Genomic DNA, 10,957 nt, shown 5'->3' with positions numbered 1-10,957 from the left:
TTATTTAGGCAGGTGTAGGTGGAATCTAAGTGATCAGCAGGACGCGCGGTGAGCCCAGCGTCCTCCTACGCCGCCATCTTCCGGACTCACCTTCATTTACAATTTCTTATTCTTCCAGCAACCTGTCTGTATCTCAACACCACTTGTTTTAACATATTGCGATTTTGTGTGTCAGTGCCTTTTTGCCTTACCTTGGCTCTGTTGAGCTGTCGTTGGGAGGTGAGTTTCTCACTGTCCCTGGAAAAGTGCCTCCCACATCATTTTCTTTCCCATCTCAAGGCTAAGATTTTATCATGCTTATTGCCGGAATCTTCTCCTTTTTATGATGTATCTAACAAATAATGGATTTAAAATACATTATAAGTTAAGTGTTACACAAAGACCTATCGCATATAAAGATTATATGTGATTTCTAAATTTAAAAAATCTTATATTCAGACATGCTAAATTCATAATTTTAATCATCTTTGCGTTTATATTTGGATAATTTATATTCAGCTTGTGTTGTTCCTTTATAGCTAAAATAAAAGAATGGTTTGGAATCTTAATTGCTTTCTACTTCAGAGCAGTCTCCCTCATCATGTATCTGGGTACATTAATTCCACAAAGGTGTAACAATAGGGTGGTAAGAGAGCCTGCCACCCTTTACAGAAGACTGACCTTCTCCTGGCTTCTGAAATGTATGTTCTTGGAAAGAATGAACTGTTGCTCTGATACAGACAATCCCATATTATCATTTAGTCAGAATAATACTATCCATGGCAGGAAGAAACTGTGTAAAAAGAACTAATTACAATTGGGAGACCACAATTGTCCTGGAGACAATTAGCACATCACAGGGGTGTATATTTTACATCAAATACCAGATGGGGTAATGGGAGAAGCCTTGCAGTTTGAGGAAATAGCAAAAGTTTTAAGAGTGAGAAACTGTCACTTTAAATGGCTTTTCTTTAGAAGAAATCCTAGGAGGAAAACAAAAAAGGAAATGTGAGCATAAGCAAGCAAACTCTCATGAGACCTCTGGGCAGGTAATGTTAACACGCAGGAAGAAAAGAAGATCCCTGATTTATTCCAACCTGGTTATAGCTCACTTCCTTTTACTGAGGTTGCAAAATAATAACATGAGCTGACAATTATATACATTATATGGAACACTTTTATTTATTTTACTCATGATCCTCACAGCAAACCTGTTGATAATGCAGATGTTAGTCATCCCTGTACTGGAAGGGAGAAATGGGGCCTCAGAGAGATGGAGTGTGCCTTCGTCAAAGTCAAGCAACAAAGTGCCTTGTAAGTGATAGAACTACAACTTGATTTCAGACCTTCTGACTCCAAATTCCATGTGCTTGCTCTTTCTACTGAGTGTCAGGGCCTGAGTAACAGTTCTCCTCTAGGCTTCACACTCTCAGAGAAAATTTAACCTCATAAATATTTCTCACTCCAAGGAATATCAAAGGTCAGCTTACTCAGTGTGTTCTGTTGATGCGACCTGTCAGCATATTGCCTCAGTGCTTCCAAATCTAAGGAAGCTTGACCATAAATAAATAACATCCTAAACAAGGCTTAGCCAGGGATGGCTTCTCTGGAACGCTAAAGATGCTGATGCGGCCAGTTATGGAAGCATCTCGCACTCCATTAAAATGATGTCCTCATTTATTATTATTAAGATAAATCTACATAATTTATTTTAATAGTTTATGTCTTATTGGCAGCAGCAGAGAATAATTTGCATGCTGCTTTAAAAAAGTTCACAGTAATTGTTTCTTTTAAAATAAGCTGCTTATTTGGGGCGCGCCAGGGTGGCTCAGTCGGTTGGGCGTCCAACTTTGGCTTAGGTCATGATCTCACAACTTGTGAGTTCCAGCCCTGCGTCAGGCTCTGTGCTGACAGCTTGGAGCCTGGAGCCTGCTTCAGATTCTGTGTCTCCCTCTCTCTGCCCCTCCCCCAGCTCTCTCTCTCTCTCTCTCTCTCTCAAAACTAAATAAACACTAAAAAAAATTAAATAAGCTGCTTATTTAATGTCTGAGTTTTGGTTGAATGACATTGTGTATGAACCCATATTGAATTTGATCTTTTTTTTAGGTGCTTCGTTTCCTTGGTGTCCAGATGTTTCACAATTAGTCAGTGGCTGATATTATTCTGTTTTTACTAGTGTATATAGCTCTGAAGGGTAAGGCAGGAAGCTCCCACATCAAGATGGGCCTTCTGGAGTATTGAACTTATACATGTTTACAACCCACTGACTATTCCAGTTTCTCTGGCTAAGATTCTCTTTCCCTATTTCAGTGCCACTCTGCTTATAAAATTCGCTCAAGTTGCTGCTTTTCTCTTGAAGCACTCCCCTATTGCCCCTGCTGTGACTCATCATGTTCTGCTCTACACTCCCACACTACGCCTTTCCTATGTGCAAGAAACTGTGTTTACCACTACTTGTGTCTGCACTTTTCCTCTACTATACTGACTGAATTATGTTTGTACCTTCAATAGTAATCAGCCCAGAACCATGCAATTTGCTGATCCACAATAAGTGCCCATTGTATAAATGAAAATGAGAAGTGATGTCATGCTTCTAGAAGATATGACTACTGCCTTGAATCTCAACTAACCTGACTGATTTGTCTCTGTTTTCAAGGATGAGATTTAGGAGGAATTAAGGAGTACTTTCCTGACAGGTAAGTGTGTTGTTTTCCACTCATTAATTCCTATCTTGTGTACATCCATTAAGGAAGACTGCACCGGTAGAAAGGCAAAAGTATTTGATACATATCCTGCAATTCTTCTCAGCCTCAACCCTCAGTGTATGGCACTGGCCAGCAAAGAAACTACTTACTGTAACTCTAGCACATCACGTGGACTTGCAACTGTGATTTTTGCATGCTGGTAACTCTGGATGAAAACTCCTGTCCCCTCCTCCTCTCCAGTGATTTTCCTATTCTAACACTTAGTTTATTTGTCATGTCCTATGCAAAGTCTTCCCTGATTCCTGATAATTAAAGAATTATACCATTTGTAGAGCTGTCTCAAAGCACTCTGGAAGTACATTTATTATGAAATTGTAATGCTTTATGCTTTTTGAGTTGCATGCATCTTCCCTTAGGCTATGAGTTCCTCTAAGAGAGAAACCGTGTATTATTCTTCCCTGTAATGCCAGGCTCTTCCATAGGGCCTGACACAAAGTTGGTACTCAATAACTGCTTAATGAATTGATGATTTTTTTAATTTATTTATTTTGAGAGAGAGAAAGGGAGGGAGAGAGCATGTGCACATGTGAGCATGGAGGGGCAGAGAGAGGGGGGAGAGAGAGAGCAAGAGAGTGAGTCCCAACCAGGCTCTACACTATCAGCACAGAGTCCCATGCAAGGCTGGAAGTCATGAACCATGAAATCATGGCCTAATGGCCTGAGCCGAAATGAAGTCAAGACGCTTAACTGACTGAGCACCAAGGCACCCCTGGGTTGATGATTTTTAGTAACAGAAAATATATATCACCTCTATAGGCAAAGTACTTCCTTAGGCACCAATAGAGAATAAAAAAAATGACTTAATCAAGGCCAAGTGCTATAAAATCTTCCATTAGAAGACAAGGGATATGAGGATGAAAAAAATAATTGGGGTAGGAGCCTAAGTTGTGCCTTAAAATATGAGAAATTCCATGGACAGAGAAGGGATGGGGAGAGGGGTAGAAGAGACAAGGCCATTCAAGGCTAAGGGAACAGCAGGTTTTCATTGGAAGCTTTCCTGAATTGAGTTAAAGGTGATTTCCATTAAATGTAAATAAAGCTGCATGACTTTAAAGGAGACAATACACAATAATTAAAGTAGATTAAAACTAGAGGCAACCTTCTGTGAGCTCAAATGTTTTTAGTGTAGTTTGAAATTAACTTAACGTACAAAAATTAAGACAAGTTTGTGAAAGAAAACAGAATAGCATTCAGATGGTATGCCTTAGCCTCTCTTATTTACCACAGCAAGTAGCTGACATACAATCACCCTTTGCATGAATTTATTTTATTAATTATACTCCTAATTCAGAATCATCATTAGAGCTTAAATCTACTATCTACACTGGGAGCTATGATGCATGCTTGACCTATGTTCTAAACTCTAGGGCAGGCACCTCTGAGAAGGGTGGAATGGAGTCTCTCTGTACTCTGCTATTTACGCTGAATTGAGATCCTTCCAAATGGGAGGATGAGCGTCTCTCTGGTTTCCTGGAGAAGCCTAAGTCCATGCCCTGCCCAGGAAGCCTCAGAGGCTATACGTCACACTGTGCTGTGCTAAAGAGCATTTCCGGTGGGCTGCATAGGAAAGATAAGTCTGCTTCCTGTGTCAGCTCCAGAATGCCTCATCAAGTTCATTCGTGGAAAGACTCGCAGAGACTGTGGCAAGGGGACTTCTAACTTTTGCTAGAATACAATTACTCAGAGATTTCCACTCATCAAAGGACAAAGGAGCTGTTTGAGAAAATAGTGGTTGTATGTGGTGGGGAGGGTGGGAGGGTCTTTGGTTACTAGTACATGAATGTATCAAAAACAATCTGTACACTGTTTGGGCTTGACCCAGTGGAGAAACTGCAGGGAAGGTGCTGGAATATGCAGAAGGCACAGTAAAACTTTGAAACATTCTGCATACGGAGAATATGTGAGGTAGAAGAGCAAGGAGCAGTAACCGAAGTGAGCGGTGGGGCTAGAAAAGAGAGACATTGGAGGAAGGCAGAGGCAAGGGTTAGCATCGGAGCGGTAACTGGAGTCTGTTCCCCTGGGAGTCATTCCAGAAGCCAGTTTCAACTGCCATGTTCAAGTACACTTGGAATGTGCCAAAATGTATTACTAATAAAATATACTTGTTAAATGATTTATTTTGTAAATAAACAGACATAAGATTATTCTTAAAATAACATCACACTCAAAAATGTGCCCTCCAATAGGGTTTGTAGAATGGAGGAGAAGTAGTAAAGTTGTATTTGGGATACTGCTTTTGTCTTCATCAGTAATTCTCAAAGTGAGATCTAAAGACCAATGGCTTCACCTTCACCAGGGAACTTGTTAGAAGTGGTAAGTCTCAGGCAGACTTAATGAATCAGAAACTTTAGGGGGGAGAAGCAGCAATCTATGTTCTAACAAACCCTCCAGGTGATCAGATGCGCACTAAAATGTTTGAGAACCACTGACTGCTCTGTAGTCTGTAGTGAGTGCCTAATGTGGATACACTGTTAATTACTGGGATGCTTACAGAGTGGGTTTACGGATTCATACCAAAAATTTAAACATGCAACACTATTAGTTCTATTTCCCTAAAAGGTTGACTTGTGCTTCTTAAAACTCTGGATAAAGCAATATAGAGACCATTTTGTTTTTGTGTAAGTGATGGAAGGACCCTTGTTCTGTAATGTGCTAGAGTGAGCTGCTGGAGTATATGAGAAGGGACATGGCAATCATGGTTTTCATGGACACTATCTCACCGAAAATTAGGAAGACAACTTGCCACTAATAAGCCTAATGGCTTTAGAGGCCCAGACTTTATAGGTCAGCTCCTTAGTGAACTCCAGAGATCCAGCCTTGGACGTGTGGAAAAACACATTACTAAGAAAAGAGGGCTATGCTTTTTTTTTTTTTAAATATAAAACTTCTAATTATAAGTTTTTTTATAAAAACTTCTGATAAAACAAAAAGGTCTCAGACAAAACTGAGACTTACTTCAATTATAAATACAATTTTTCCCCTATCCAAGCAACCACATAAAGCCAGAGTTTGATGATGACAACTGTAAAATACTATGGCCTAAAAAATTGAGCATGCAAGCATAACTCTGTGTTTGTGTAAGCAGTAACACACGATAGCAAACACACTTAAAATGCCATAAAGATTTCCTGTGGGTATTCTGTGCTAAATGAAGGCAAAGGCTAAATGAATCTAGTTCCCAAGAGTTCCATATGACCGGAAAATCTGCACTGTACCACTGCGGTTAGAAAATGGTTATTTTTAAGTTTGCCTATTGGAACTCTCCTGACTGTGTGCATGCAAATCCCATTAAAGTTCACTGATGTTGCTCATACAATCGGTGAGAGACATACAGCCCCCTAATGTTTTCTCTAATGAACTCTGACTCAGCAGGTTGGGACTAATAATTACACAGCACAGAATCTGTATTAGATTGCTTTCCCAGCTTATGACTATCTGGCAACTGTGTGGCACAGTATACACCTTCTGTTTGAAGATGAGGGCAGGGATATTTTTGCAGACTGAAATTTAAACACAGAGCTAAATTCCTAGCTTATCTATGGCGAAAGACTATGAATAGATATGGTCAAAAGAGAAAAAAATAAGAAGTCGATATTTAAAGCCAAATGAAAAAAAATGTTTATAATACTAACAGCTTCCTTTTAATAACAAAAAAAAAATGTGATAAACTCAAACACAGTTAAGGCTATAGGGATACCATCATATTTTCTTTTTTTCCCCATGTATAAATATAATAGGGAGCAGCACCTGGGTGACTCAGCCAGTTGAGCATCCGACTTTGACTCAGGTCATGATCTCAGGGTTCGTGAGTTCGAGCCCCACGTCGGGCTCTGGGCTGACCGCTCGGAGCCTGGAGCCGGCTTCAGATTCCGTGTCTCCCTCTCTCTCTCTGCCCCTCCCCCACTCACATTCTATCTCTGTCTCTCTCTCTCTCAAAAATAAATAAACATTAAAAAATTAAAAAAAGAAAAGAAACATGGCTTTCTTTGTGGAGAATATTCTGACAATATTATAATGAGAACTGCAAAGTTTCATTTTATATCGTTCAGGTAGAAATTCACTGTCGGTAATTTATTTTAAATAAATAATTCAAAAAATAAAGATTAAATGGATAAATATATGGATTATTGTGACAGCCAGATCACTTTATATTCTATACTTCTACTGAAGTATAATAGAGGAAAATAGAAAAATGAGAATTATGAAATGCAGTTAATATTTCATAAGCTAAATATACATATAAAATCACCTTATATATTAAGACATCTAAAATTACAAGCACCTGAGACATTCCCTTTATTCCCCCTTCTAATCACAATATTGTATAAGATTAAAAGGTACTTTGACTTCCAACACAGATAAGGTTTGTCTGTTCTATAAGTGAAATAATACATTCTCTTACACCTGGCTTCTTTTGCTCCACATTTTGTTTATGAGAACAATCTATGTTTATGTATCTAATTGAGATTTTCCATTTTCATGGCTGTATAGTATTCACTACATGAACAGACATGGACACTAACAATGTTAATGGATATTCCAATAAACTAGGCTGTTATAAGTATTCATGTACATTTAAAAAATAAACATAAATAAGCATTTCCGTTGGATAAATACCTAGGTATGGAATTGTTGGATTATAAAATATCAAATAGTATTTCCAAAATGTTTATACAGGCTTAAACTTCAAATCAACAGGGTACAAGATTTCAAGTTGTTCATAACCTGGCTAAAATTTACTATTAATTTTTAAAAATTAATCCGTGCTGGCAAGTTAGGTAGTGCTAACACATTTTGACTTTAATCTGCATTTCTTTTATGGCCTAAATATTTACTATCTTTCCATTTGGCTATCTTCTCTTATAAAATTCATTTCAAGTCTTTCTTTGTTCATTTCCCTATTGAAAATGTTTGTCATTTTACTATTATTTTGTTTTATATATTATATATGTAATATAATATATATTATTACATTATTATATTATATAAAACAATTAATATTATAACAATTAATATTATATATTAATATATATTATATATTATGCATATTTTATATATTACATAAAACTTTGACATATAGGTGTACACTACACTTATCTCATGCCCATGCCTTCCTTTTCACTCTCTCAAAACTGTCAATTATTTTTGCCTACCTATTTTTGTGTCAGTTTATCTCAGTTCATCAATAAATTTTTCTTTGTGTTCTTCTAAAAGCTTTATTTTTATATTTATATCTTTATCTATCATATATTAATATTTGTGTTGGCATGAAGTATTGAATTGTTCCAGTGCTATTTACTGAGGAAGATCATCTTTTCCCCACTATACCTCAGTGTCACCTTTGCAATAAACTAGGTGACCATATGTGTATGGTCTGGACTCTCTATCTTTTGTCAATTTATCCATTCTTGTACCAATAGAATATTTTTATTACAGCTTTGTAATATGTATTGATATCCATTAATACAAATCTTCAAATTTGTTTGTCCTCAAAATTATCTTGTAATTCTTTGCTGCTTGTGTTTCCATATAAATTTAGAATCAGCTATTAATCACCCCCCCACTAAAACTAATTTGGGGGATTTGGGGTTTCTTATTGACATTACATTTTTGATCCATACATCAGTTTGTGGGAAACTGACATTTCTATACATTATGTCATTTATGAGTTTATGTTTGTGATTAATTGATTTATATATGTGGGTGCTTTCACATTTGGAGCATAAATGTTTATAATTGTTAGGTCTTCTTGGTGGATAGACTTCTTAATTATGATATAATGCCTTTCTTCATCTCTTGTTACAGTCTTTTTTTAAAGTCTAGATTGTCTGATATAAGTATGGCTACTCCAGCTTTCTTTTGGCAACCATTAGCATGATAGATAGTTCTCTATCCCCTTACTTTCAGTCTGAAGGTGTCTTCAGGTTTAAAGTAGGTCTTTTGTAAACAGCATATAGATGGATCTTATTTTCTTATACATTCTGTTACCTTGTGTCTTTTGATTGGAGCATTTAGTCCATTGACGTTTAGAGTGAGTACTGAAAGATAGGAATTTCTGCCATTATATTGCCTGTAGAGTTGGAGTTTCTGATGGTGTTCTCTGGTCCTTTCTAGTCTTTGTTGATTGAAATTACATAGGTTTCCCCTAGAAGCCAAACTATGAAACATTTATAGTCTGTAAACTAAGCAGTTGGGGAGACTTGTGGTGTTCCTGAAGAGCGAGATTGGCTCAGTTGGGCGGGGCTTAGTGTAATGGCTCCATTCTCCACTAGATGGCGTTACTTAGCTTACTGGGGTGGATTGTTGTGGTGCATGTAGGTATGTATGCACATGTGTGGGAGGGGTGAAAATGGCATTAGTCTTTAGTCTAGAACAGAATTCTGTTCTCCCTGACCAGCAATCACACACCCCTCCTTTGTCTCTGGCTTCTGTCCACTATCTACTTTTATACTGTCGATGACCAAGTCGTCAGGTTGCCAGGTGTCACCTCCCTCCTTAGTTTTATCTCAGATGCTACTGTGTTTCCCAACCCCTCCTTTCTGAGGGACTGCAACTTTGACTCACCCAGACCTTCTTGGGGAGGGTCTCATCGAGTAACGGCCAGGCACCCGCTGCACCCAGGAGTGCTCATGGGACCATTCTGCTGCCAAAGCCCAGCAACTGTGGCTGGGTGCCAACCAACCCTAGAAAAAGTTCATGCAATCACGTAACAGCATTTCAGGGATTATGGAAAATCACAACACACATCTGGCACCAGGCTTCACCCTTAATGTCCTTGTTCCAGCACTAGTGGTTGTTCTCCAGGGTTTGCTGGGACCTTTGCCTTTGGGGTGGCCTCACAGCCTCTACAAGATGTCTTCCCAGCAGGGGAACCACCTCTCCCTGTGTGGCCCGAGGACCCCAGGACCCCAAGGACCTCGCTCTCTGCTCCTCGGGATTTGTTCTTCCCACCAGAGCACTGCCAGGTATCGAGCTGCAGAGTTTCAGACTCTGTGTTCCCCCTGTTTATAGAGTCTTAATGGAACTTAAACCCTCTCCTTTCTCCTTTTTTTTGTTCAGTCCCTTCCCTCCAGCTGCTTTCGGGCGGGGGCAGGGGAGGGATGCTTTCCCATACTCTCCACGCCATCTCCATCCTCTCTCCGCAAGCAAAAACAGCTCCCTGCCCTCCATGGCTTCTCTCCCCCAGCTCACCTCTCTGTGCTGTGTACCTGCTGTGTTCTGTGGTTCAGGTTTTGCAGGATTTTGTGTTAATCCTCGAATCGGTTTTCTAGGTATGAAGGATGGCTTAGTGTTGATCTGGGTGTACTTCAGGGATGAGAGATGCAAAAAAAACTTTCATGCTGTTCTGCCATCTTGGCCCTTCCTCCATTACTAAAACATTTTTAAAACTACTTCTATTTGATATTAAAATAAAAACTTCCAACTCCCATAGCTTAACTTTGGAGATAAATGTTGTAATAGACATTTGTGGTTTTTCTGACCAAAAGTCTTCTTTTTTTTTTTTTTTTTTTTTTTTGGTTTGGCAAATTTTTAAGCTTCAGATTCCTGCATCATCAAGGTAGAAGCCAGGAAACTCAGCCTCCCTCGTAGCTAGGACTCAAACATGTCTATACACTGTGTCGTCTAATCCATGAACATGGCATTTCCTTATATTTATTAATTTTTTTTACTACAATATTGTGTAGTTTTTAGTAAAAGTCTTGCATATCCTTTGTTAGGTGTAGTCCTAAGTATTCTTTATGTTATTGTAAATAGTATCATTTTTAAAATTTAAAAAAAATGTTACCACTCTATTTCAACACAATTAACTTCATGTCTAGCAAAATTACTTCATTTATTTATCAGTTATAATACTTAGATTTTTGAATTTTTAGACGTCTGCAATTCAAAATAATGCCCTCTGCAAATAATGACAACTTTTTTTTTTCTTTTTCTATGTTTGTACCTTTTCTTTTCTTTTCTAGTAATCACTAGGTCTCCAGTAAGGTATTGAAAAATAGTGTTTATAATAGCCATTATTGTCTTCTGGGAAAAGCTTTTAATAACGCATCATTAATATAATTTCTGCTATATGATATTTAAAAATTTCTGTTTATCAGGCACATGAAAAGATGTTCAACGTCGCTCCTTATCAGGGAAATACAAATCAAAACCACACTCAGATACCACCTCACGCCAGTCAGAGTGGCCAAAATGAAGAAATCAGGAGACTA

Source organism: Panthera uncia, chromosome C2 (genome assembly GCF_023721935.1).
Source record: "Panthera uncia isolate 11264 chromosome C2, Puncia_PCG_1.0, whole genome shotgun sequence".
In the NCBI taxonomy this organism is placed as follows: Eukaryota; Metazoa; Chordata; class Mammalia; order Carnivora; family Felidae; genus Panthera; species Panthera uncia.
The sequence above is the reverse complement of the archived record's forward strand: the minus strand, read 5'-3'. Positions refer to the sequence as shown.